At 36.1% G+C, this 25,321-nt stretch overlaps 1 non-coding gene across 1 annotated transcript; it reads right to left on the bottom strand.

Annotated features, from left to right (window-relative positions):
• Positions 1-1,217: 1,217 nt before the first annotated feature.
• Positions 1,218-1,324, bottom strand: LOC139850936 (small nucleolar RNA R71). The gene has a single exon (XR_011760309.1). It is a non-coding gene; the product is annotated as a small nucleolar RNA R71 (small nucleolar RNA).
• Between the last annotated feature and the right edge of the window lie 23,997 nt (positions 1,325-25,321).

Below are 25,321 nucleotides of genomic sequence, written 5' to 3'. Positions count from 1 at the left end.
CAACTTTTAGTATTAAGTTTAGTTTTGCCATAGTTATTTTCTTATTTTTATTTTTCGACGCCTTTTACCTATGTATCAATTACAATTCCAATTAGTAATCTCTATTTGTAGTTTTAATTTTAAGATAGTGATCGTTATAAGGTTGGATTAACCGCGTGTTTACAAACCACTCTTCGTCTTTTTCATTTTTCGACACTTTTCGACGCGCAATCTTTTTCTCTCTTATTTCTCGCCATTCTAGTTTTTAGGACTTAGAATTTTTTCTACTTCTTCTCTAAATTTCTTAAAATTACGAAAATTTATTTTAAGTGGTTAAATTGATAGACATCAAAATTTTCTGGTTCGTAGTAATAGTTGGATTTGTACGTGGACCGGGTTATTGGAGCCAAACAGTCCTCAATTATATTGAGACCAAACGAATCCTGCCCCTCTGCTGCATCTTTTGGCTATTCGAAACGTGGGCAAAATCAGAAAAGTCTATTAATTGGATAACTTATTATAATTTTTCTTTCCTTTTTAAAAACTAATAGGATATTCAGTGAATGCACCGAGCAAGACGTTCGCCGCCGGTCATACGTTCACCACCTGTAACTCGATCAAGACATCGTTTAACAAATATAGCCGCCGTTGATTTTTCTTTAGAATCATCATCTAGTCGACCAAGAACTCTAACTCAAATTTCCGATAATCCATCTTTTGAACCCGACTTCACAATTAAGAACCCGGAGCATATTCAAGGACAATTCCAAGATCCTGAACCACTAATTATTCCTCCTGAACCACAAACCGTTAAATCAGAGTCCTCTAGTGATTCGTATTCAACAAATTCAATTATGGAAGTAACGGAACCTCTAAGTATGGAAGATCGAATGAGAGCCACACGCACGGGCCAAGGTCACGCCATTATTAAGCCAGAAGTTAATGCGCCAGATTATGAAATCAAAGGACAAATTCTACACATGGTAACTAACCAATGCCAATTCAGTGGTGCACCGAATGAAGATCCTAACGAACACCTTCGTACGTTTAAAAGAATTTGTACACTATTCAAAATCCGAGAAGTGGAAGATGAGCAGATCTATCTCATGTTGTTTCCCTGGACTTTAAAGGGAGAAGCCAAAGATTGGTTAGAATCGTTACCTGAAGGGGCGATTGACACATGGGATGTTTTAGTTGAAAAATTTCTTAAACGATTCTTTCCGGCATCCAAAGCCGTGAGACTTCAAGGAGAAATTGTTACGTTCGCGCAAAAGCCAAATGAAACATTATATGAGGCATGGACAAGATTCGGAAGGATGTTGAGAGGATGTCCTCAACACGGTTTAGACACTTACCAAATAGTACAAATATTCTACCAAGGTGTCAACGTTGCTACACGAAAAGACATCGACATAACAGCCGGTGGATCCATTATGAAGAAAACCGCAACTGAAGCTTACAAAATTATTGATAACACAGCCTCCCACTCGCATGAGTGGCACCAAGAAAAAGATATTTTTCGTTCATCTAAAGTGGCTAGAGCCGATTCTAGCCATGACTTTGATTCCGTTTCAGCAAAAATAGATGCTTTCGAAAGACGAATGGAAAAGATGAATAAAGATATTCACGCAATACGAATCAGTTGTGAGCTATGCGGTGGACCACACTTATTGAAAGATTGTCACATTGAACCAACATTGGAACAACGAGAGAATGTTTCCTATATGAACCAAAGGCCTGGAAATAATTATCAAAATAATTATCAACCGCCAAAGCTAAACTTCAATCGAAATCAAAACATTCTTTACAATCCAAAAGGACCCGAAAATAACTGGTATAACCAACAAGGTCCGAATAACCAACCAACTCAAAACAACACTTTCAATCAACAAAGACCTGGCTTATATAAACCACAACAACAAACTGAAGAGAAAAAGTTAAATATGGAAGACGTGGTATTCAAGCTAGTTGAATCTCAAACACAATTTATTGAAACTCAAACCCAAACGAACGAGAGGTTTGATCAGTCATTAAGAACTCAACAAGCTTCCATTTTGAATCTAGAAAAACACGTAGGTACTCTTGCTAGCATGATGAGTGAGAGGGAACAAGGAAAGCTACCGAGTAATACTGAAGTAAATCCTCGGAAAGAGAATGTTAATATAGTGTCAACAAATTCTGAAAAACCAGTTCCAGAAGATGGGAAGGTTTTAGATGTGAGTAACAATGAAGAAGTTACATCACCACCACCACCCGAGTATGTAAAGTCAGTGGTGACACCATACAAACCACCCATCCCGTTTCCAAGAAAAGGAGTTGAGTATGAGCAAGTAATAAGAAATAAAGATTGTGATACTTCTGGAAAGAAGAAGAAGAAAAAGAATAAGAAAGTACAAGAAACAAAAGCCGTAGAAGTAAACCCGGTGAATACAGTTCCACCAAAACCTCCACCTAGGGTAGGTGATCCGGGTGAATTTATTGTTCCTTGTCTACTTAGTGATTGTGTCATGTATGATGCACTAGCAGATTTAGGTGCAAGTGTGAGTGTTATGTCTCTTTCATTATATAAGAGATTAGGGGTAGGTGAGTTAAGTCCAACGGATATGAGTGTTCGACTCTTTGATCAAACCATTAAGCACCCAGTTGGAATTGCTGACAACCTACCCATTCAAGTAGGTAATTTAACCTTTCTAGTCGAATTCATTGTCATTGACATAGAAGAGGACTCAAACATTCCTCTAATTTTAGGACGACCATTCTTAGCGTCCACCGGGGCGTTATTTGATGTAGGAAATGGAAGAATGACACTTAAAAGTGGTGACAAATCGATCACCTTTATGATTCGAAAATCTAAACCTCCACCAACCAAAACCGTTGAACCAATAAAAACGATTGGTAAGAACCATGTTGTTTTACCAACTCCAACGGTAGTGCTTAATAATAATAAAACGCCTAAGTGTGGGGAAAATGAAGTAACACCTAATGATGACATGATAACAAAGAACCCCGTTGTTGATACAAAATTAAATGATCCCGTTATTAATAGTTCAATGAAGAAACTTATTAAACGGATTCGCGATGCTAAAACCAAGGGGAACTTTAAGTTATGTAACCGGTTAGTATCCAATCTATCACCTAAAGAAAAGGAGAAACTAGTTGAAATTGTGGATATTACACAGGAATCCGACCAATGGCTTAAAGAAAAAGTCACGGATATGCAAGTTGATTATGGACCAAGAGAAATTGACGATGAAGCTAATCACAATTTCGACACCACAGCTACCTAAGTGTGGGGAGATTCAAATGTTGTAAAAGGAAAATGTTGTCGAGAGTTAGTTGTTCTGTTCTCGTGTAGTTCCGAGAATGGAATCCGATTGGTCTTTTCCGCTAGTAGACACTAAAGAACTAGTTTTCTCCCTCCATTCTGAATCTTTTTATTTAGTAGGTTTTATAAAAAATTAATATGCTTTTTAAATTTATGTTTTGAATGATTTTAAAAACAAAAATTTACTTTATTTCATTAAGTTTAAAAAATGATTTCTAAAATTCGTCGTGAGTTAAAGACTAGGTCGTTGAGCCGAAATTACTTTACCCGAGGGCGGGGCGACAAATTTTGTTATCATTATTTTTAATTTTATTGATTTAAAGTATGCCAAAAATATTATACTTTATAAATTTTTGAAAAGTGGGGTTATAAACCAAACTTCGAAAATATATATATATATATATATGTTTGTATTTTATCTTATGTACAAAACAGGGTAAAACAACGCACTTTCAAAGACTAGCATTAAGTTCAGCAATAGCTACTGATTTTGACGACAAGAAGCAAAATATCAAATGTGATGTAAAATAATATGCTTACAAACTGGGTATTTTTAATCACTTTTCTACACTAATCACCCTCATGAATTTATAATTATAGTCTGATTTCATGCAAATGAGGGCATTGCATGATCTCAAGTGTGGGGAAGGGTTATAAATTCTCTCGGGTTTGCACTTAGTTTATTTGCCAAATTTTGTGAAAATTTGAAAAATTTTCAACTAAATGAATTTAAAATCATGTTTATACATATTTATGAACGGTGAAAACTAGGTGATAATACCGAAATTATCGTTACCTCGAAAAGGACATAAATTGAGAAACACCCTAAAACGCTTGAATTCATTTAAAATGAAATAAAAGAAAATAAAAAGGCAAAGAAAGAAACTAAGTGTGGGAAGAATGTACCAAGTTATTCAATTTAAAACATATATCACATATTTTTGTACAAGATTATTGCAGGTACTTTTGCTTTGGACGATACTAATCAGTTTTACCCAGTTTACTGTAATACATTTGAAAGAAAGATGGATCTACACGATGAATCAATTCCATCATTAAAAGGAAGTAAAGTCTTCCGAAAAAGACACGCGCTTCTTGATTTAGGTCATGAAGTTGTCGTCCAGACCAGCTGTAGGTTGACGAAAAAACTAGAAAAGTCATCACTAAAATCAGCAGGAAATCCACGGACCTCAGCATCAAACAGGGTCGCCATGTGGTCAGATTTATCCTAACCATGAGAAGGATTTATCTCGTACAATGGGGAGGCACCGTGCAAATTAGCTTGATAAGACTAATGAATCAAATCCCCAGAAAAGGATAATCTCCTTAAAGATTAAAAATCAGCTTTTAAGACTGATAATACTCAATCCTAGAGATTGACCATAAAGATTGAGAATTCAAACTCATGGAATTCGATGATATCTAAACTCGAGCATGAACGAGAAAATATTTTGATCAAAATTACAAACCGATTTGTTTTCTGAAAAACCATTTTCAATGCGTTCATTACCATTGAACGTAAAGTCCTAGGAATTCACCTGGAATTCATTAGGTCACCTGAACCAAATCGGGTGTCAACCGTAAGAACGGTGGTTGCATAGCATGGTCGGAGACAGGACCTTGTGCCAGACCGAAAAATCATAGGATGATCTTTACTATCGCTCCTACCAAGGATAGTTCTAGCATCCGACACGTTAAAAGACCATAACCAAAAGCATGTCATTAGACATTGCCTTAACAGTTTCTTGTTCATCGCTTTCCTTTACAACCGGACGGTAGTTTGCCGAAAGGTAATATACGGAACAAGTAAACTGGATGTGTGCTTTCCGATACCGGGATAGCAGTGGATTACACGAACCTAAATGTTTTTAGCCAAAATATTGATCCACAAATATATTTTGCAACACCAATGGTGGATCAAATCAGAAAACTTATCTAGGGTAAAAGCTAGATTGAATTTTCAAAAGATCAAATGTTTTCATAAAGATCCTATTTTCTAAAGGATCTAAATTTTTATAGTCATGTGGGACTGTAAACCGCCTTTCAAATGTGCACTTTGCTTTGGAAACCGAAAGTAAATCGGCTATTTGATTGCAAGTGTCGTTGACCTAAACCCAAGGCAACTGTGGATGACACACCCACCTTTAACCATCATTACTGTCATTGTTTATACCGCTATATCAAAATCACTGATGTACAAAATGTGATGAATAAAAAAGTGATTCATGTATGTTTTTATTTCAAGTTCTGTATTGCTTGAGGACAAGCAACGCTCAAGTGTGGGGATATTTGATAGTGTTCCAAATGAACATATATTTAGTAGCAATATCGTTCCAATATGTAAAGTTTTTAAATGTAATTTCCTTATTTTTAGTTGTAATAGTTAAATAAATAAGTGCGAAGACGAAAGACGCAAATCGCTCGAAAATGAAGATTTAAAGACAAAAACGAAGATTTGAAAGACCAAAACGTCCAAAAAGCTCAAATGTACAAGATACAATTCAAAAGGTTCAATTTATTGATGAAGAACGTCTAAAAATGACAAGAGTACAAGTTACAAAACGCAAAGTACAAGATATAAAATTGTACGAAAGGACGTTCGAAAATCCGGAACCGGGGCATGAACCAACTTTCAGCGCTCGACGCAACGGTGTAAAAATTACGAGTCAACTATGCACAAGAATAAAATATAATATTTAAATAATTCATAATAAGAATAATATTAAATAATAAAAAGTTGTTAATTGAGCATAGTTCAGGGGTCGTAAATGAAAATTCAATTTTAAATTTGCCTATAAAAGGGATATATGTAACGATGAATTAGGAAGAATTTTTTTTCCGATCTTTTTTCTTCGATCAATTATCAATATCAATTATCAATATCTATATTCTATATCTCTATCATAATGTTAATGTAATAAGATATAACAATAATCTTAATTTTAAGTTTAAATTATGATAATAATAAGATTTATGATAGAGATCATTTGAGTATGTAAGTCGAAATTCTGTCCGTGTAACGCTACGCTATTTTTAATCATTGTAAGTTATGTTCAACCTTTTTACATTAATGTCTCGTAGCTAAGTTATTATTATGCTTATTTGAGCCGAAGTAATCGTGATGTTGGGCTAAAATATTAAGACGGGGTTATTGAACTTTGTACCATAATTAAGGTTTGGGCAAAAGACCGACACTTGTGGAAATTGGACTATTGACTATTAATAGATGGGGGGTATTGTCTAATTGAGTGACAACTCATTGGAGTCTGTCGAACCTATCTTCAAATTAATTAACCTAATAATTAATAATGATTATGGTTGTCCTATTTAGTGACGTTCATATGGAATCTATTATAATCATTTAATTAATCAATTGGGTTGGGTAATTGATTATTCATTCTGATAAAGTGGATGAATTAATATTCATAAACTAATTAAAACAGGGGTGGATTACATACAGTGATAACTGGTGTAATTGTTGACAGAAGTGATAACTGCGTCATAGTTTAAATCCTTAATCAGTTGGAATATTTGACTTCGGGTATAAGGGTAATTTGACGAGGATACTCGCACTTTATATTTATGACCGATGGACTATTATGGACAAAAACCAGATAGACGTATCAAATAAACTAGGACAAAGGACAATTAACCCATGGTAATAAATTAAAATCAACACGTCAAACATCATGATTACGGAAGTTTAAATAAGAATAATTCTTTTATTATATTTCTCATCGTATCTTTATTTACTGTCATTTTATTACTCGCAATTTTATTTTCTGTCATTTTATTTATCGCAATTTATTTTACGCACTTTAATTTTTGTCATTTATTTTTACGCTTAAAATCGACAAACCGGTCATTAAACGGTAAAACCCCCATTTTATAATAATACTACTACTTATTTATATATATATTTTTACAAATAAACTTAATAATATAGCGTTAACTTCACCAGCTCCCTGTGGAACGAACCGGACTTACTAAAAACTACACTACTCTACGATTAGGTACACTGCCTATAGTGTTGTAGCAAGGTTTAGGTATATCCCATCCGTAAATTAATAAAACTTGTGTCATATTTTGTAGTATTTTGTATTAAAAATAATACTATTTCGTACCCTCACGCTACATCATCACTTATTTGAATAAAAATTTTGTTTTTTTATTTATTCGTTAGTACATTTTAAAACTTTAAAAATTTGAATTCCCTATAAAATATTTGATTTAATGTTCATAAATAGACTTATTAATAGTTCGTTAGTACATTTTGAAAATTTAAAAACTTCAAGCTCATGTAAAACATTTGGTTTAATATTCATCTAGACATAAAAATAGCTTTTTAATTTTATAGCTTAAATGATTAGACCTTTTCAAAAATCCCGCAAAACCGCGGGTCTTTAGCTAGTTAATATATTAAATTCCAATTTAGTTATCCGTCTCTACATTTTTCAATGCCACCGCCATCGTCTTTTATTTGAATTCAAAATTGAATTACTTTTTTTTTTTGAAATGCAAACTGACACACCTACCTAAATCTAACTAGAATATATACACCACGAATTGTCCTAAGCAGTACTCGAACCCTCAACTTCAAGATTGTAAGGGTGACCTCATACCGTCAAGCCATTCTTCGTCGTTCCATACATAATTTTTTTCAGGTTTATACATGTAGGAATATATTATACGAAACTGAAAACATGTATACATATTATCACAAACATAATAACAAGATTGTAAATATGTATTATAAATAATCAGATTAAGAGCGTAAAGTTAAAACGATCTAACCGATATTAGGTTGAACCGGGCTTGTGTTTGACACAATTCCCTTAAACAGATTAGACGTCTGTTCCCAGGGTACACCGGTCCGAAGCAGCGTACTGCCGGACTTGAACACTTGCCTGATAGATAATCGAACTGTGAGACCTTTGTTGCTTTTCAGAGAATGGAACTTGGATCATATAAGAATGGTTATAAGATGTTTGTTGTGTGTTTCTTCATACCCTTAACACTTTATTTATAGTGCAAGTTTCCACCTACTTCCAAAAAGCCATTTAGAATTTTGCACTAAACACACAACTTTGAGACTCGATATCTCATTCACCTTTATTCCGTTTTGGACACACTTTAGTTCGTTGTAAAGCCCACGCTAGTGGCTACAAAACTCATTTTTTATCATCATTAATATTGACTACTCATCATATATTAATTAGTGTCCAATGTTGGTGAAAACACACTTTTAACCAATTTTCCAACAATCCCCCACATGAATGGAGATCGATCTCAGAAACAACAATCTTTCGATTAAATTTCAGCGGTTGAATCTTGCATACGATAAGTAGGTGTTACCCTTTGAACTTTCGCTTGTGAAAACGTACTTAGTCTACTGGCTCTGAGTAGACGGCGATGTCTTTGAACTCGCCTGCCGTTTGTGTAGGCGACATTACGCTTCACACAAGACTCTCCCTGACAACGTCAAGTCCTCATAGTTATGTTCGTTATGGTCATGAACATTAGCCTGGTTCTGCGAGAGCTTATCAAATATTGTGCCCAAACAATACCCTTCGAAGCGACCCCACTTCTCTCTCACATAGGTGATTCACCACAGCGTGGCTACTGATTAACCACGCATGGTTATTTCAGTTGAATTATTAAAAGCCATATGTTTATCCTCTTACCTGTCACTTTTAGGAATGGACTAGGAAGTCTACTCTTAATTAGTAAACTCCCTTTAAAAGGTGTAGGGGTTGCTAGTTTAGTAATTAACTCCCCCACAGTGACTTTCGCCAGTTCATACAAGCAGGTTGTCCTATTGAACTCAGATCTTGGGATCTCCAGTCAACTGAGTTAGGTTTTCCTTCATATAAACATAGCCTTTCATGGGCTTTAGTCCCATTCCCACGCACTACTTACACACTAACTCTCTGCTTAAGCTTTTTGTCAGCGGATCCGCAACATTATCCTTTGACTTTACATAGTCAATAATGATAATTTCTCTAGAGATTAGTTGTCGTACTTTATTATGTCTACGTCAGTCTTACCACTGAACAATGTAATATGAGCTCTACCAATCACCGATTGGCTATTACAATGAATACATATGGCCGACACCAGCTTAGGCCATCTTGGTATATTCTCAACGAATTGACATAGCCATTCTCCGTTTTCACCAGCTTTATCTAAAGCGATGAATTCTGATTCCATCGTGGATCTAGCAATATTCGTTTGTTAAACCATTTCCACGATATAGCAGCACCTTCAACTGTGAATACACACCTACATGTCGCTTTGGAATCATTCGTATCAGATATCTAGTTTGCATCACAGTGTCTCTTGATCACTGCAGAATATCTGTTACCGAACTAACCTAATCATACAAATCCAATGAGATGTACTTGGATTACTCTTGTATCTACTTAGCTTGCTTACAGCATATGCTAAGACGAATCAAGTACAACTCATTAGATACATTAGAACGCGTTATCATGAACCATGTCCTTGATATCAAAATACAAGGCACCCCCACATTTTCAAGCTATTGTGTTCATTTTACACAACTAACAAGGGTTACTGCTTATCTGTATAAAGCTTCCCCCACATGTCTAATCAATGAAGCGTTCAAATGCCTACATTTAATTTAAGATTTACATCTTTTGTGAATTTTATTTTAGCACATTTGAGCAATTCTTAGTCATATTCTAGGTTTGACCTAGAGACGTTGAATTTAGAAAACTTAATAAAGTTCTCGCACTCAAATTACATTTTCACATCTGAATTCTGATTAGGTAATTCAAATCTTAAGATAATAATAATATAATAAAGATTGACATCTTTATATAATAATTATCTTTAATATCATAATTCACATAACATGCGAATAATTCACATCATCAATGATGTTCACAATATACCAAATCCTTCTATTACTGAATGAAATCGATTTTGTCTTTAAATATATTCAACACAATGAAATATTAGTTGTTAATTGATCTCTGCAGATGATCATCATTAACAAGTCCAAGTCTAGCATTCCATAGACTTTATGTCCAAAGTGTGATGACCCGAAAAATTTCGACTAATTTAAACCAATTCTCTTTATGATTTAATATTATGTAAATATACATATATGTATGTATATATATATATATATATATATATATATATATATATATATATATATATATATATATATATATATATATATATTATAAGATGTACAAGTAAAAACGACTTTCCTACAGTAAAACATTAATTGCTACAGTAAAAATGACTTTGCTACAGTAAAACACTATTTGCTACAGTGAAACCGTATTTTGCTACAGTGCTACAGTGAAAACGAGTTTGCTACAGTGATTTGCTACATTAAAACACTATTTGCTACAGTAAACACTATTTGCTACAGTAAAACACTATTTGCTACAGTAAAACACTATTTGCTACAGTAAAATACTATTTGATGTCGACGAACTAGCAAACAAAAACAGAAAAGGCGGCCATGCGATCGCATGGCAAAAACACTGAAAACTCATGCGATCGCATGAGCTACAGTAAATCGAAAAGTACTATAAAATGTCAGTTTTACTCGACGAAATTCTTCATAATTATTTATGTACGTAAATTTTAATTTATAATTATAATTATAATTTTAATTTAAGTTAATAATAATAAAGTATATTCGAGGGTGTTTTAATTCGGGTTTCAAACCGCTTTAAGCTAAGGAAATATTGGGTATTGTTTGGGGTATTGTTCTTGAATCCAAGGCCAACCAGACAGTCATCTACCGTCATTACGTCTACGCAATTTGCCTACAATATTGAGTCTCAATATTGAACTGTGAGTTTATAGTCTCCCTTTTTAAATACTTTAAATATTTTTGGGCTGAGAATACATGCAATTTATTTTAAATGCAATAAGACACAAGTACATACTAAATTCTACACTGAGTTAAACTGAAAATCCCTTAGCTTTGGTAACTAGTAGCTGCCAGTACATAGGATATGGACTGGTGGGCGCGAATAATTGTATATGGATCCATAGGGATTGACATCCCCGTCCGAGCTAGAGCGCTAGCCTTTTAACGGACGTATGTTATTTGAGTTTATGACACGTTGGTTTGCGTGTATTAAAATGAATGGGGTAATTATCATAATAACGTTAAAGTTTAGTTACCAGGGTGCTCTGTTACGTAGAATCTATTGATAAACTTTTGATGAAATCTTGTGGTCTATCTTTATATATGTTTATGACTCGAGCAATTAAACAAATAACTCACCAACATTCGTGTTGACTTTTTAGCATGTTTTATTCTCAGGTCCTTAGAATGCTTCCGCTGTGATGTGCTTGTTGCCTGCATGGAGTCTCTCATGCTTTGTACAAAGTTTATTGCATTCAAAATAAAACTGCGTTGTGTAATAAATAATTGGACTGTGATGTCAACCTGTAAATTAAAGACTTATGTATTTCGGGGTTTTGCTTATACCTAAGCACTCGCCCACATGTTTATAACTTTCTATGTTTAGAAAGTCACTTATTTTAAGGAATGCAATATTTTATCAAAACATATCATATAGAGGTCAAAACCTCACTGTGGAATCAATGATTAACGTGCCGCGTCAATAGCGATTTTGACGGGTCGTTACAGTTGGTATCCGAGCTTGAGGTAATAGGGAACCAGAAATTACATTAGTGTGTTTAACTGGTAATTGTTAGGATGCATTAGTGAGTCTGGACTATGACCATATTTGTTTTTACTGATTTTTGCTTATCATTTGGTCAAAAACATTATATGTAATATATTTATATGCTAACGTAATTGTTGTTTCAATTATGTGATAGATGACTTCTTCTAATCCTATCATTTTGTACGACTCGGAATCGGACACTGAATCTATTCTATCCACAACTGAAAAGGGCGTTCAAATACCTATTAAAGAAGAAATTGTGTTAGCAGGGGAATCTCAACTCCTGGTAAACCCAGAGGAGGTTCCAGCTCCACCCAGCTTTAGTTTTCCGGAGCCACAGTATCGTTGGCATGGACCCATGATCCCTGGAGTAAAAGAGGATCGTCCATTTTTAAACAAATATGGACATTGGTCCAGATATACCGCCGACGGGCGGGTTGTGCCGATTACGCCTGGCAGATTTCGGTTCATGACCACCGGTACATATTCTTGCAGTTCGTCGTCATATTCTCCTACACATGACTCAGACAGTTCGTCATCAGACGAGATCAGTAAGGAGGAGGATTTCGCTAATGAAATAAAAGAGATCACTAAGGAGAAATTCCAACTTGCAATAGATAATAAAAACAACCACAATAATAAAATGTCCTTAATTATTAAAAAAGAACAGGACCATTCGATCCGTAACCACCCTTATTGTATTAAACCCACTGAGGCAACGGGTACCTCAAAACCCCAACTAAAAATAAAATACACTGCCAGAATGTCTGTCGGACAATGTGCACACAAACAATTGGCAGAGAGAACCAAATGGGAAGAAGTTTCTGATAGTTCTGAATGAACGACCTCGCAATCATAAATCTTTCATGCGCTATTTTATTGCTTATGTGTGATACTCTATCTTGTTATGTAAAATAAGCATATGTAAAATATCAGTATTGTATGGTATTGTATTATTTTAGTTTATTAATAATAAATGCATGGAATGATTATTTGTATTATTACTACTTCTTATTATTATTATTACATAATAATGTAGTAACTCGCTATAATTTTTCATAGTGGAATATTATTAGGATTTTAGTAGTTAATTCCTTGTACTAGCTATTATGTATGAACTTAACGGGTAGGTAATACCCTAGAAATAATTATAAAATGCTAATAAGAAGAAAAGGCTTTTATAATAATCGGTTCATATTATTAATATGCTACGATTAACTATTGACAACTCATTTTACCTATAATATTCTATATGATTAAATTATATATGTTGTGTTTATTGAAGAAACATGTCTCAAATGTCGGATGCTGAGTTTGAGCAACTAGTCGAGAAACGTGTGAATGAAAGAATTGCTGCAGCCGAGGCAGCAAAAGCAACAGCCGAAGCAGCAGCCAAAGCAGCAGCCGTAAACACAAACTCACGAAACGGATGCTCATACAAAACTTTTCAAGGATGCAAACCACAGACGTTTAGTGGAACCGAGGGACCAGTTGGTCTAACCCGATGGTTTGAAAAGATGGAGTCCGTTTTCAAAATCAGTAATTGTGCGAACGGAGACAAGTCAAAGTATGCTTCGTGCACGTTGCAAGATGGTGCACTTACTTGGTGGAACAATTATGCTAAAGCAGAAGGAATAGATACGGCATATGATATCTCTTGGGAAGAACTGAAAAAGATGCTAATCGAGGAGTACTGTCCTCGAAACGAGATCAGAAAAATGGAATCTGAGTTACGTAATCTGAAGGTTATCGGCGCGAATCTCAATAACTATGAAAAGCGTTTCATGGAACTAGCCTTGTTGTGTCCCGAATTGGTGCCAAACGAGAAGCGAAAGATAGAAATGTATATTGACGGTTTATCGATCAATATCAAAGGAAATGTTACATCGTCCAAACCAAATACGATGCAGGAAGCCATGACAATGGCACACCAACTCATGGACCAGATCACAGAGAGTTCGATTAAGGCACCAATTACCGAAGTCAAGACAACTGAAGGAAAGAGGAAATGGGAAGACTATAAGGGCAAAAGTACTCATCTGAAGAAACAAGAAACTTTTAAAGGTAAACAAGATGGGGCAACTGCAAGTCCAAACTATAAGGGACCTCATCCGTTCTGCAAAAGATGTTACACACATCATGCAGGCTATTGCCAAGTGGTCTGTGATAAGTGCAACAAGAAAGGACATGTGGCGAAAGATTGTTATGCCACCGTTTCTGAAGTAAAGACAAAATCGACCGATGTCAAGAAATGTTATGGATGCGGGAAGTCTGGTCACTTTATAAATCAATGCCCTGATAAGGAGAAGAACAAAGAACCCGCACGTGGGAGGGCATTTAATGTTAGTGCCAGTAAAGCACGTGAGGATCCTAATCTTGTCACGGGTACGTTTACCGTTAATAATCAACTAGCTTCTATTATGTTTGATACGGGTGCTGATAGAAGTTATATGTGTAAAGACTTTAGTTTTAAACTAAAATGTGCATCATTACCTCTAGACGATAAATATACTATTGAATTAGCTAATGGTAAACTGATAAAAGCCGATAAAATTTGCCATGGTTGCGAAATGAATCTCGCTGGTGAAACCTTCAAAATTGATTTGATACCCGTAGAATTAGGAAGTTTTGATGTAATCGTTGGCATGGACTGGATGTCCAAAACAAGAGCGGAAGTTGTTTGCGCTGAGAAAGCAATCCGCATCCCTCGTAAGGATGAAACGTCATTAATGATTTATGGGGAGAAGAACAACTCAAAACTGAACTTTATCAGCTGCATGAAGGCCCAGAAACTTATAAGAAAAGGTTGTTATGCTATTCTGGCACACGTAAAGAAGATCGATACTGAAGAAAGAAGCATTGATGACATGCCGGTTGTAAGAGAATATCCCGGAGTATTTCCAAAAGAATTACCGGGGCTACCTCCACTCAGATGTGTAGAATTCCAGATTGATCTCATACCAGGAGCTGCACCTGTAGCCCGATCTCCATATAGACTTGCACCTTCAGAAATGCAAGAATTACAAGACCAGTTGCAAGAATTATCGGACCGTGGATTTATTCGTCCTAGTTTTTCACCTTGGGGTGCTCCTATTCTGTTCGTCAAGAAGAAGGATGGATCTATGAGAATGTGCATAGATTACAGAGAATTAAACAAATTAACGATCAAGAATCGGTACCCATTACCGAGGATTGATGATTTGTTTGATCAATTGCAAGGATCAAGTGTTTATTCTAAGATTGATCTACGCTCCGGATATCATCAACTGAGAGTGAAGGAAGAAGATGTTCCTAAAACCGCGTTCAGAACCCGTTACGGTCACTATGAGTTTCTAGTCATGCCTTTTGGATTAACTAATGCTCCAGCAGTATTCATGGTGTAACATCCCAAATATTTAAGGTATTATTTTACGTAAATTTTATTATTTAGAAATTAAATGGTATAGGTTGTTTTATTTAAATGGTCAAAAGTTAAGTTTGTTGGTTAAGTTAGGAAGGACTAAGGATGCAAAGTTAAGATTAAGGATCTCCCTAACTATAGTTGTGATGGGGAGGGTAGAAATTGCAAATAAGTCATAGTTGTTTTAAATAAAAGAAAAGAAAAAGGCTGTAACTCATTTTTATAAAAAAATAAAAGTGCAGAGAGTTTATTGTGTGTGTGTGTGTCTGTAAGTGGCGACCCAAGAGGAAGAGCAAGGAGAAATCATCAATTGTTAAAATTGTGTTCATGCAAGCTTGATTTAGTGAAATCTAAGACATCTTAAGCACTCTAGCAAGTCTTGAATCTTCAATTTCATCCTCTTTGTGCATAATTAGAGTTCTTGAACTCTAAAAGCTAAGGTATGAGTTTCTATGACTAAGTGTTGCTATTGTTGGATGATTGTGATGAATTTTAGGCTTAAATGTTGTTGTTTGTTGTTATTGTGCACGCTTGTATGATTGAAAACGAATTTGTTAGTAATTTTAGGAATAAGTTCAAGTATGAACTTGCATTATGAAAGTATGGAATGATTATGGTCAATTTGATGATGTTCTAGCTTAAATTCTAGTCATGCACACTAAGTGTTTGATGAAATGCCTCAATGAAATGTTGATGTGTTCTAGTTAGTAATTTTGAAGAAGAATGTTCATGTATGAATTATTGTTATTGTGTAAGTCATAGAATTTGAATAATTGATAATTTAGGGTTGCTAGTAATGGAAATGGATTTATGCTCATTTGATATTTAATGGAAGAATTGAAGGAAATTGCATGTTATGGTTAAAAGAGATGAACCAGAGATTTGCATGATTAAGGAAAATGATGTTGGATTGATAATGTTGTTATATTAGAAAAGATGAGATCAAAGGCTATGTGTGAAATTGTTCTTGTGTATTTGATGTGATTAGGGGGTTAAGTAAATGTGTAAGTGCATGAATGTGTTAAAAGCTTGTGAAAGTTGTGATTTTGATTAAGTTGTGTTATTAATGAGATTAGCTCATGTATAGGTGCTAATCAAGGTAAAGGAGCCTCAAGTGACCAAGGAAATCCATTTAAACAAGGTGAGTTTATAGGGGGTAATATGGGCGGGTCAAGAGTGGCTTAGTGTTCTCGGATTGCATCCGTGCAAGAGAGTAACGACTAAGTGCACTAGTATGTAGCTTAGATAGAACTATTGGGTTAGCTCAATAGTTGTATCTATGGTTGATGTTTAGCTTAGGCAAGGTTATCACATTGCTAGTAATCTTGCCTATGGTTCGTGTTAGCTTAGACACTTTGGGTGTCTACGTATGAGATGATGATAGCTTAGGCATATTTAGTATGTCTATGGTTAGCTTAGACATGATTACTAGGTTCGGCCTAGTAAGTCATGTCTATGGTATGAATGATCGGATCCGAAAGTATGCAAGCAACCTAAGGGTTGAAGGATAAGTGTTTCGATTATGCCCAAATGATTTATGTTTATGTTTTATGTTTATTGCTTTCCTATAACTCACTAAGTGTAAAAGCTTACCCCCATGATGTTTTATGTTTTAGGTGCTAAAGTCCATCGAGAAGGTAAGGAACCCGTGTGAAGAGCTTGAAGAGCATTGGCCTTGTGTAAGTGGTATTGCAAGTCCCTTTTTGTAATCACGCTCTATAGTTACCGCTTACCAAACGCCAAGTATTTTGAAGTGTCAAGTTGTCATTGTTGAATTTGGGACCAAATGTTGGTTTTGATTCATGGAAACATATTTTATTGACTAAATGTTGTTTATGGATGGTTTAAGATATTAGAAACGGAATTTTTATGGTTGTGTATGAACTACGCTGTTTTGAAAGTGTTTGAAAATGATGAAAAGTGCAAAATTGGTTTAAGTTAATTGTTGCAGGTCTGGCACCCGGACAAGTGTTATGTCGCGCCGCGGTAAAGGGGTCCGCGCCGCGGCAAACAACTAATGTTCAAAACAGAAAAGGAGTTAACAAGGTTAAAAAGTTAAGTGTTATGTCGCGCCGCGACAAGGCAGGCCGCGCCGCGGCAATTGCCTTGTCCGGCCAGTGACTTAACTTTTCAAAAAAAAAAAAAAAAAAAAAAAAAAAAAAAAAAAAATTTTTACTCGATTCAAGGCGTTAAAAGTTGGTATCAGAGCTGTGGTTTAAGGGACTTGGATAACCCACGATAGGGATTATCTAGGCTTAAACCATTGTTGTGAAGGATAAGCGGTTTAGGACTTGCATAAGTGTTAAAGTCGTATAGTTGTGCCATGCTCCATAGGGTAGAGTCATTGACGAGACCCGTAGTATAATGATTGATCTATGAAAGGAGTTTGATACCCGTTAGCCATGATGTCATAGTGGACTTAATGTGTAATGAAACGGTGTAATAACAACAGGCCATTGTTATTACTTCATTTTAGTACACATGAACGTCTACTATAGTCATGGTGAATCGAGTTAGGAATTCTTTCGAATGGTTTGGTTTGTTGAATAATGGTGTTACCGGTATTTGAACTAATGGATTAATTGTGATTTTCAGTATGGATATTGTATCACCAAACCGGGGTCAAGATGAGGATGATGAGTACGTCCGCACCCCATCCACGGAGTCTATAGAAGACTCTCACAATGAATCGGAAGAAGTTAACATGCCAAATGACATTTCGGGGCAAATAGGGCAAGCCTTGATACGTTATACCCCAACCTTGCTAGAAAAGATCAAGACGTTGATCAATGATCAACTAGATGAAAAGTTAAAGACTTTGGTTGCTAATAACCCTACCTTAAGAGGTGAAGGGGGAAGTGGGGTAAGGCAAGAAGAGGTAGAAGCCCCGAAAAGAAAGGATGATCGTTTTGAATATAAAAACTTTACAAATTGCCATCCTCCCGAGTTTCATGGAAAGGTTGACCCTATTGTTAGTCAAAGATGGATTGATGAAATCGAGGAAACTTTCATGTTGTGCGGATGCCCCGAGCAATTAAAGGTAATTTATGCGGCTCATCAAATGAAGGGTAGTGGTTATGAGTGGTGGAATTTCATAGTTAAATCTCATGGGCGAGACGTGGCTACAAGTTTCTCATGGGACAAGTTCCGTGAAATGTTTATGACTCAATTTGCTCCACCCGCCGAGGTTAGTAGGTTGAAATCCGAGTTTATGAATATAGAGCATGGAAGTAAGTCGGTGACCGAGTTTAATGCCGAGTTTAATGACAAGTCTCGTTTTTGTCCGGACTTTGTGTCAAGTCCCAAGTTGATGATGGATCATTATCATGAAAAGTTGAATCCCGAAATAAGTGAGTTTATTGATAAGAGTACTTATAAGACTTTAGCCGAGATGATGAATCGAGCCCTTGTTAGAGAACATGAACTTAGGAAGAAGGCGGCGTTTAAACGAAAGTTAGATCAAGACTCTAAGGCGATGCACAATGTTAGTCCGAAAAAGGGCAAGTTTGGTTCCGAATCCCCGTACAAGTCAAAAGGGGGTTTTGTGTCGGGTAAAAGCGGTGGGAAAGAAGCCAAGTTGTGTACTAGATGCGGTAAAAATCATACGGGTGAATGTAAAGCGGGTACCTCCGATTGTTATTTTTGTGGAAAGCCGGGACATAGGGCCGCCGAATGTCCTAAGAAAGGTAAGCAATGTTATTATTGTTTTGAGAAAGGTCACTTTCAAGCCGAATGTCCGGAATACAAGAAGGATTTAGCTAGTGGTAGTGTTAAGAAAGAGGTTAAGACGGAACCAAAGACTAGTGATAGCCGACCAAGGGCCCGAGCTCATCAGATTACCGCACTCGAAGCGAAGGAGTCCCAAAATGTGGTGTCAGGTACCTTTATTGTAAACTCTTTACCTGCGCATGTTTTGTTTGATTCCGGTGCTACGCGGTCGTTTGTTTCGTATTCTTTTTGTAAACATTTTAATATGACTCCAAGTATGTTAGAGCATCCTTTAGAGGTTGAGATAGCGGACAATAAGACTGTTATGGTGTATAGTATTATTAAGGGATGTGAAATTGTTTTGGATGATGAAAAGTTTGTCATTGATTTAATACCTATGCATATGGGGGAATTTCAAGTAATTGTGGGCATGGATTGGTTAGATGACAATGAAGGGATAATTTTGTGTCGTAAGAAAATTGTGTTAGTACAATCACCAAGTGGGAAGGTTATATGGATTTATGGGGAATGGGCTAGGCGTGCTATTCCTATATGCACGTATGCTAGAGCTAAAGGATTTTTGTCTCATGGGTGTTGTGCGTTTTTGGCACATGTTGTTGATGATTCGAAAAAGGTTGTTGAATTAGATGATGTACCAATAGTTAACGAGTTTCCGGATGTGTTTCCAAGTGAATTGCCCGGTGTACCTCCCGAGCGAGAGGTAGAGTTTAGAATAGATTTGATACCCGGGGCCACGCCAATTGCCAAAGCTCCCTATCGACTAGCCCCGTCGGAAATGAGAGAAATGATGACTCAATTACAAGATTTGATAGATAAAGGTTTTATACGTCCTAGTAGTTCACCTTGGGGAGCTCCGGTTTTATTTGTGAAAAAGAAGGATGGAACTATGAGAATGTGTATTGATTATCGAGAATTGAATAAAGTCACGATTAAGAATAAGTATCCGTTGCCAAGGATAGACGACTTGTTTGATCAATTACAAGGTGCAAGTTTCTTTTCAAAGATAGATTTAAGGTCGGGTTACCATCAATTGAAAGTGAGGGAAGAAGACGTCCCTAAAACGGCTTTTCGAACGAGGTATGGTCATTATGAGTTTGTGGTTATGCCGTTTGGGTTAACGAATGCACCGGCCGCATTTATGGATTTGATGAATAGAGTTTGTCGACCGATGCTTGATAGGTTCGTAATTGTATTTATTGATGATATTTTGGTATATTCTAGGAGTGAAGAGGAACATGCGGTACATCTAAGACAAGTATTAGAGACTTTAAGAAGAGAAAGATTGTTTGCTAAGTTCTCTAAGTGTGAGTTTTGGCTTCGTGAAGTTCAATTTTTGGGTCATGTCATTAACAAGAAGGGTATTTGTGTTGATCCGGTTAAAATAGAGGCAATTATGAGATGGGAACCACCTACGAATCCTACCGAGGTTAGGAGTTTTCTAGGTTTAGCGGGGTATTATCGGCGATTTATACAAGATTTTTCTAGAATAGCCACCCCACTCACCAAGTTGACTCGTAAAAGTGTGCCATGGAGATGGGAAGAAAAGCAAGAACAAGCGTTTCAACTCCTTAAGGAGAAGCTTGTTCAAGCTCCTATATTGGTTTTACCGGAAGGAAATGAGAACATGACGGTTTATTGTGATGCTTCTAAGAAAGGCTTAGGGTGTGTGTTGATGCAAAATGGGAAGGTCATAGCATACGCTTCCCGACAATTGAAGGAACACGAGAAACGTTATCCCACACATGATCTAGAATTGACGGCCGTAGTTTTTGCTTTAAAGATTTGGCGTCATTATCTTTATGGTGTTAAGTTTTCCATTTATACCGATCATAAGAACTTAAAGTATTTGTTTGATCAAAGGGATTTGAATGATAGGCAAAGGAGGGGTCTTGATTTAGTGAAAGATTATGATTGTGAGATCTTATATCACCCCGGAAAAGCGAATGTAGTAGCGGATGCTCTTAGTAGGAAGTCTAGTCATCAACCGATTAAGATAACAAGTTTGGCTATGGTAATAGCACCTCAAATATTTGATGATATTCGTGTTGCACAAGGTGAAGCATTATCACCCGAAAACGTGAGAAAAGAAAGAATCAAGGGGCAAGTTGACGATTTTGTGGTAGATTCTCGTGGTTTAAGGCTTAGATATGGGAGAATTTGGGTACCTTTGCAAAGTGATGTTAGAAGTGAGCTCCTTGACTTAGCTCACAAGTCTAAGTATTCGATTCACCCCGGTGCTACGAAAATGTATAGAGATTTAAGGAAAGACTATTGGTGGCCGGGAATGAAGAGGGATATAGTTAAGTATGTGCACAAGTGTCTTACTTGTCTTCAAGTGAAAGCCGATCATCAAATGCCTTACGGTAAGATGCAACCTTTAGAGGTACCGGTTTGGAAATGGGAGCATATCACGATGGATTTGGTGACTAAGTTGCCTAAGACCCCTAGACAACACGATGCCATTTGGGTTATTGTTGATAGATTGACTAAGAGTGCATTATTTTTGGCAATAAGAGAAGCTTCGTCATCGGAAGCAATGTCTAAGTTATATATGAAAGAAGTTGTTGCAAGGCATGGAGTGCCGGTTTCCATAGTTTCGGATCGAGACACTCGATTTACATCTAGATATTGGAGAAAGTTTCAAGAGGAAATGGGTACTAAGTTACATATAAGTACCGCGTTTCACCCACAAACGGATGGTCAAAGTGAACGGACTATACAAACTCTTGAGGATATGTTAAGAGCATGTGTCATTGATTTTGGTGGAAGTTGGGATACTCATTTACCGTTAGTTGAATTTTCATACAACAATAGTTATCACTCTACGATTGGGATGGCACCATATGAAATGTTGTATGGAAGGAGGTGTAGAACCCCGATATGTTGGGGCGAAGTAGGTCAACGAGAATTAGGAAGCACGGAAATAGTACAACAAACCACCGAGATGATTGATCAAATTCGTGAAAGAATGAAGGCGGCACAAGATAGACAAAAGTCATATGTTGATAAGAGGAGAAAGCCGATAGAATTTCAAGTAGGTGATAAAGTGATGCTAAAAGTTTCTCCATGGAAAGGCATCATCCGTTTTAGAAAGAGGGGAAAATTGGGTCCAAGGTTCGTGGGACCATTTGAGATAGTGGCGAAAGTGGGGAAGGTAGCCTACCGTTTGGCTTTACCCGATGAATTAAGTAATATACATGACACGTTTCACGTGTCACAATTGAGAAAGTGTTTGGCGGATGATTCAACCTATGTTCCTTTGAATGAAATTGAGGTCGATAATAAGTTAAGATATGCGGAGAAGCCGATAAAGATTTTGGATCAAAAGGTTAAGCACTTGAGAAATAAGTCGGTTATATTGTTGAAGGTGTTATGGCAATTTAGAAAAGGTTCCGAATGTACATGGGAACCCGAAGAATGGCTCATGAAGTATTATCCGTCGTTGCATCAAGAATGGTTCGCGAGGACGCGAACGATCCAAGAGGGGGAGAGTTGTAACATCCCAAATATTTAAGGTATTATTTTACGTAAATTTTATTATTTAGAAATTAAATGGTATAGGTTGTTTTATTTAAATGGTCAAAAGTTAAGTTTGTTGGTTAAGTTAGGAAGGACTAAGGATGCAAAGTTAAGATTAAGGATCTCCCTAACTATAGTTGTGATGGGGAGGGTAGAAATTGCAAATAAGTCATAGTTGTTTTAAATAAAAGAAAAGAAAAAGGCTGTAACTCATTTTTATAAAAAAATAAAAGTGCAGAGAGTTTATTGTGTGTGTGTGTGTCTGTAAGTGGCGACCCAAGAGGAAGAGCAAGGAGAAATCATCAATTGTTAAAATTGTGTTCATGCAAGCTTGATTTAGTGAAATCTAAGACATCTTAAGCACTCTAGCAAGTCTTGAATCTTCAATTTCATCCTCTTTGTGCATAATTAGAGTTCTTGAACTCTAAAAGCTAAGGTATGAGTTTCTATGACTAAGTGTTGCTATTGTTGGATGATTGTGATGAATTTTAGGCTTAAATGTTGTTGTTTGTTGTTATTGTGCACGCTTGTATGATTGAAAACGAATTTGTTAGTAATTTTAGGAATAAGTTCAAGTATGAACTTGCATTATGAAAGTATGGAATGATTATGGTCAATTTGATGATGTTCTAGCTTAAATTCTAGTCATGCACACTAAGTGTTTGATGAAATGCCTCAATGAAATGTTGATGTGTTCTAGTTAGTAATTTTGAAGAAGAATGTTCATGTATGAATTATTGTTATTGTGTAAGTCATAGAATTTGAATAATTGATAATTTAGGGTTGCTAGTAATGGAAATGGATTTATGCTCATTTGATATTTAATGGAAGAATTGAAGGAAATTGCATGTTATGGTTAAAAGAGATGAACCAGAGATTTGCATGATTAAGGAAAATGATGTTGGATTGATAATGTTGTTATATTAGAAAAGATGAGATCAAAGGCTATGTGTGAAATTGTTCTTGTGTATTTGATGTGATTAGGGGGTTAAGTAAATGTGTAAGTGCATGAATGTGTTAAAAGCTTGTGAAAGTTGTGATTTTGATTAAGTTGTGTTATTAATGAGATTAGCTCATGTATAGGTGCTAATCAAGGTAAAGGAGCCTCAAGTGACCAAGGAAATCCATTTAAACAAGGTGAGTTTATAGGGGGTAATATGGGCGGGTCAAGAGTGGCTTAGTGTTCTCGGATTGCATCCGTGCAAGAGAGTAACGACTAAGTGCACTAGTATGTAGCTTAGATAGAACTATTGGGTTAGCTCAATAGTTGTATCTATGGTTGATGTTTAGCTTAGGCAAGGTTATCACATTGCTAGTAATCTTGCCTATGGTTCGTGTTAGCTTAGACACTTTGGGTGTCTACGTATGAGATGATGATAGCTTAGGCATATTTAGTATGTCTATGGTTAGCTTAGACATGATTACTAGGTTCGGCCTAGTAAGTCATGTCTATGGTATGAATGATCGGATCCGAAAGTATGCAAGCAACCTAAGGGTTGAAGGATAAGTGTTTCGATTATGCCCAAATGATTTATGTTTATGTTTTATGTTTATTGCTTTCCTATAACTCACTAAGTGTAAAAGCTTACCCCCATGATGTTTTATGTTTTAGGTGCTAAAGTCCATCGAGAAGGTAAGGAACCCGTGTGAAGAGCTTGAAGAGCATTGGCCTTGTGTAAGTGGTATTGCAAGTCCCTTTTTGTAATCACGCTCTATAGTTACCGCTTACCAAACGCCAAGTATTTTGAAGTGTCAAGTTGTCATTGTTGAATTTGGGACCAAATGTTGGTTTTGATTCATGGAAACATATTTTATTGACTAAATGTTGTTTATGGATGGTTTAAGATATTAGAAACGGAATTTTTATGGTTGTGTATGAACTACGCTGTTTTGAAAGTGTTTGAAAATGATGAAAAGTGCAAAATTGGTTTAAGTTAATTGTTGCAGGTCTGGCACCCGGACAAGTGTTATGTCGCGCCGCGGTAAAGGGGTCCGCGCCGCGGCAAACAACTAATGTTCAAAACAGAAAAGGAGTTAACAAGGTTAAAAAGTTAAGTGTTATGTCGCGCCGCGACAAGGCAGGCCGCGCCGCGGCAATTGCCTTGTCCGGCCAGTGACTTAACTTTTCAAAAAAAAAAAAAAAAAAAAAAAAAAAAAAAAAAAAAATTTTTACTCGATTCAAGGCGTTAAACATGGATCTAATGAATCGCATCTGTAGACCGTATTTAGACAAATTTGTCATTGTTTTTATCGACGACATATTGATTTACTCTAAGAACAAGGAAGAACATGAGCAACACTTAAGACTGGTACTAGAGATACTCAAGAAAGAAGAATTGTACGCAAAATTTTCGAAGTGTGATTTCTGGTTACAAGAAGTACAATTTTTGGGCCATGTTGTCAGTAAACATGGAATTAAAGTTGACCCCGCCAAGATCGAAGCCATTAGTAAATGGGAAACCCCGAAGACTCCAACACAAATTCGCCAATTCTTAGGTCTTGCTGGTTACTACCGAAGATTCATTCAAGATTTCTCTAGAATCGCCAAACCCTTAACTGCATTGACTCAAAAGGGAAAGAAGTATGATTGGTCCATGGAACAGGAATCCTCATTCCAGTTATTAAAGAAGAAGTTAACTGATGATGTGCGAGGTGTATAAAAAAATAGTTTATATTTTACTA

This window comes from Rutidosis leptorrhynchoides, chromosome 5, assembly GCF_046630445.1.
Source record: "Rutidosis leptorrhynchoides isolate AG116_Rl617_1_P2 chromosome 5, CSIRO_AGI_Rlap_v1, whole genome shotgun sequence".
Taxonomy (NCBI): Eukaryota; Viridiplantae; Streptophyta; class Magnoliopsida; order Asterales; family Asteraceae; genus Rutidosis; species Rutidosis leptorrhynchoides.
The sequence above is the reverse complement of the archived record's forward strand: the minus strand, read 5'-3'. Positions and strand labels throughout refer to the sequence as shown.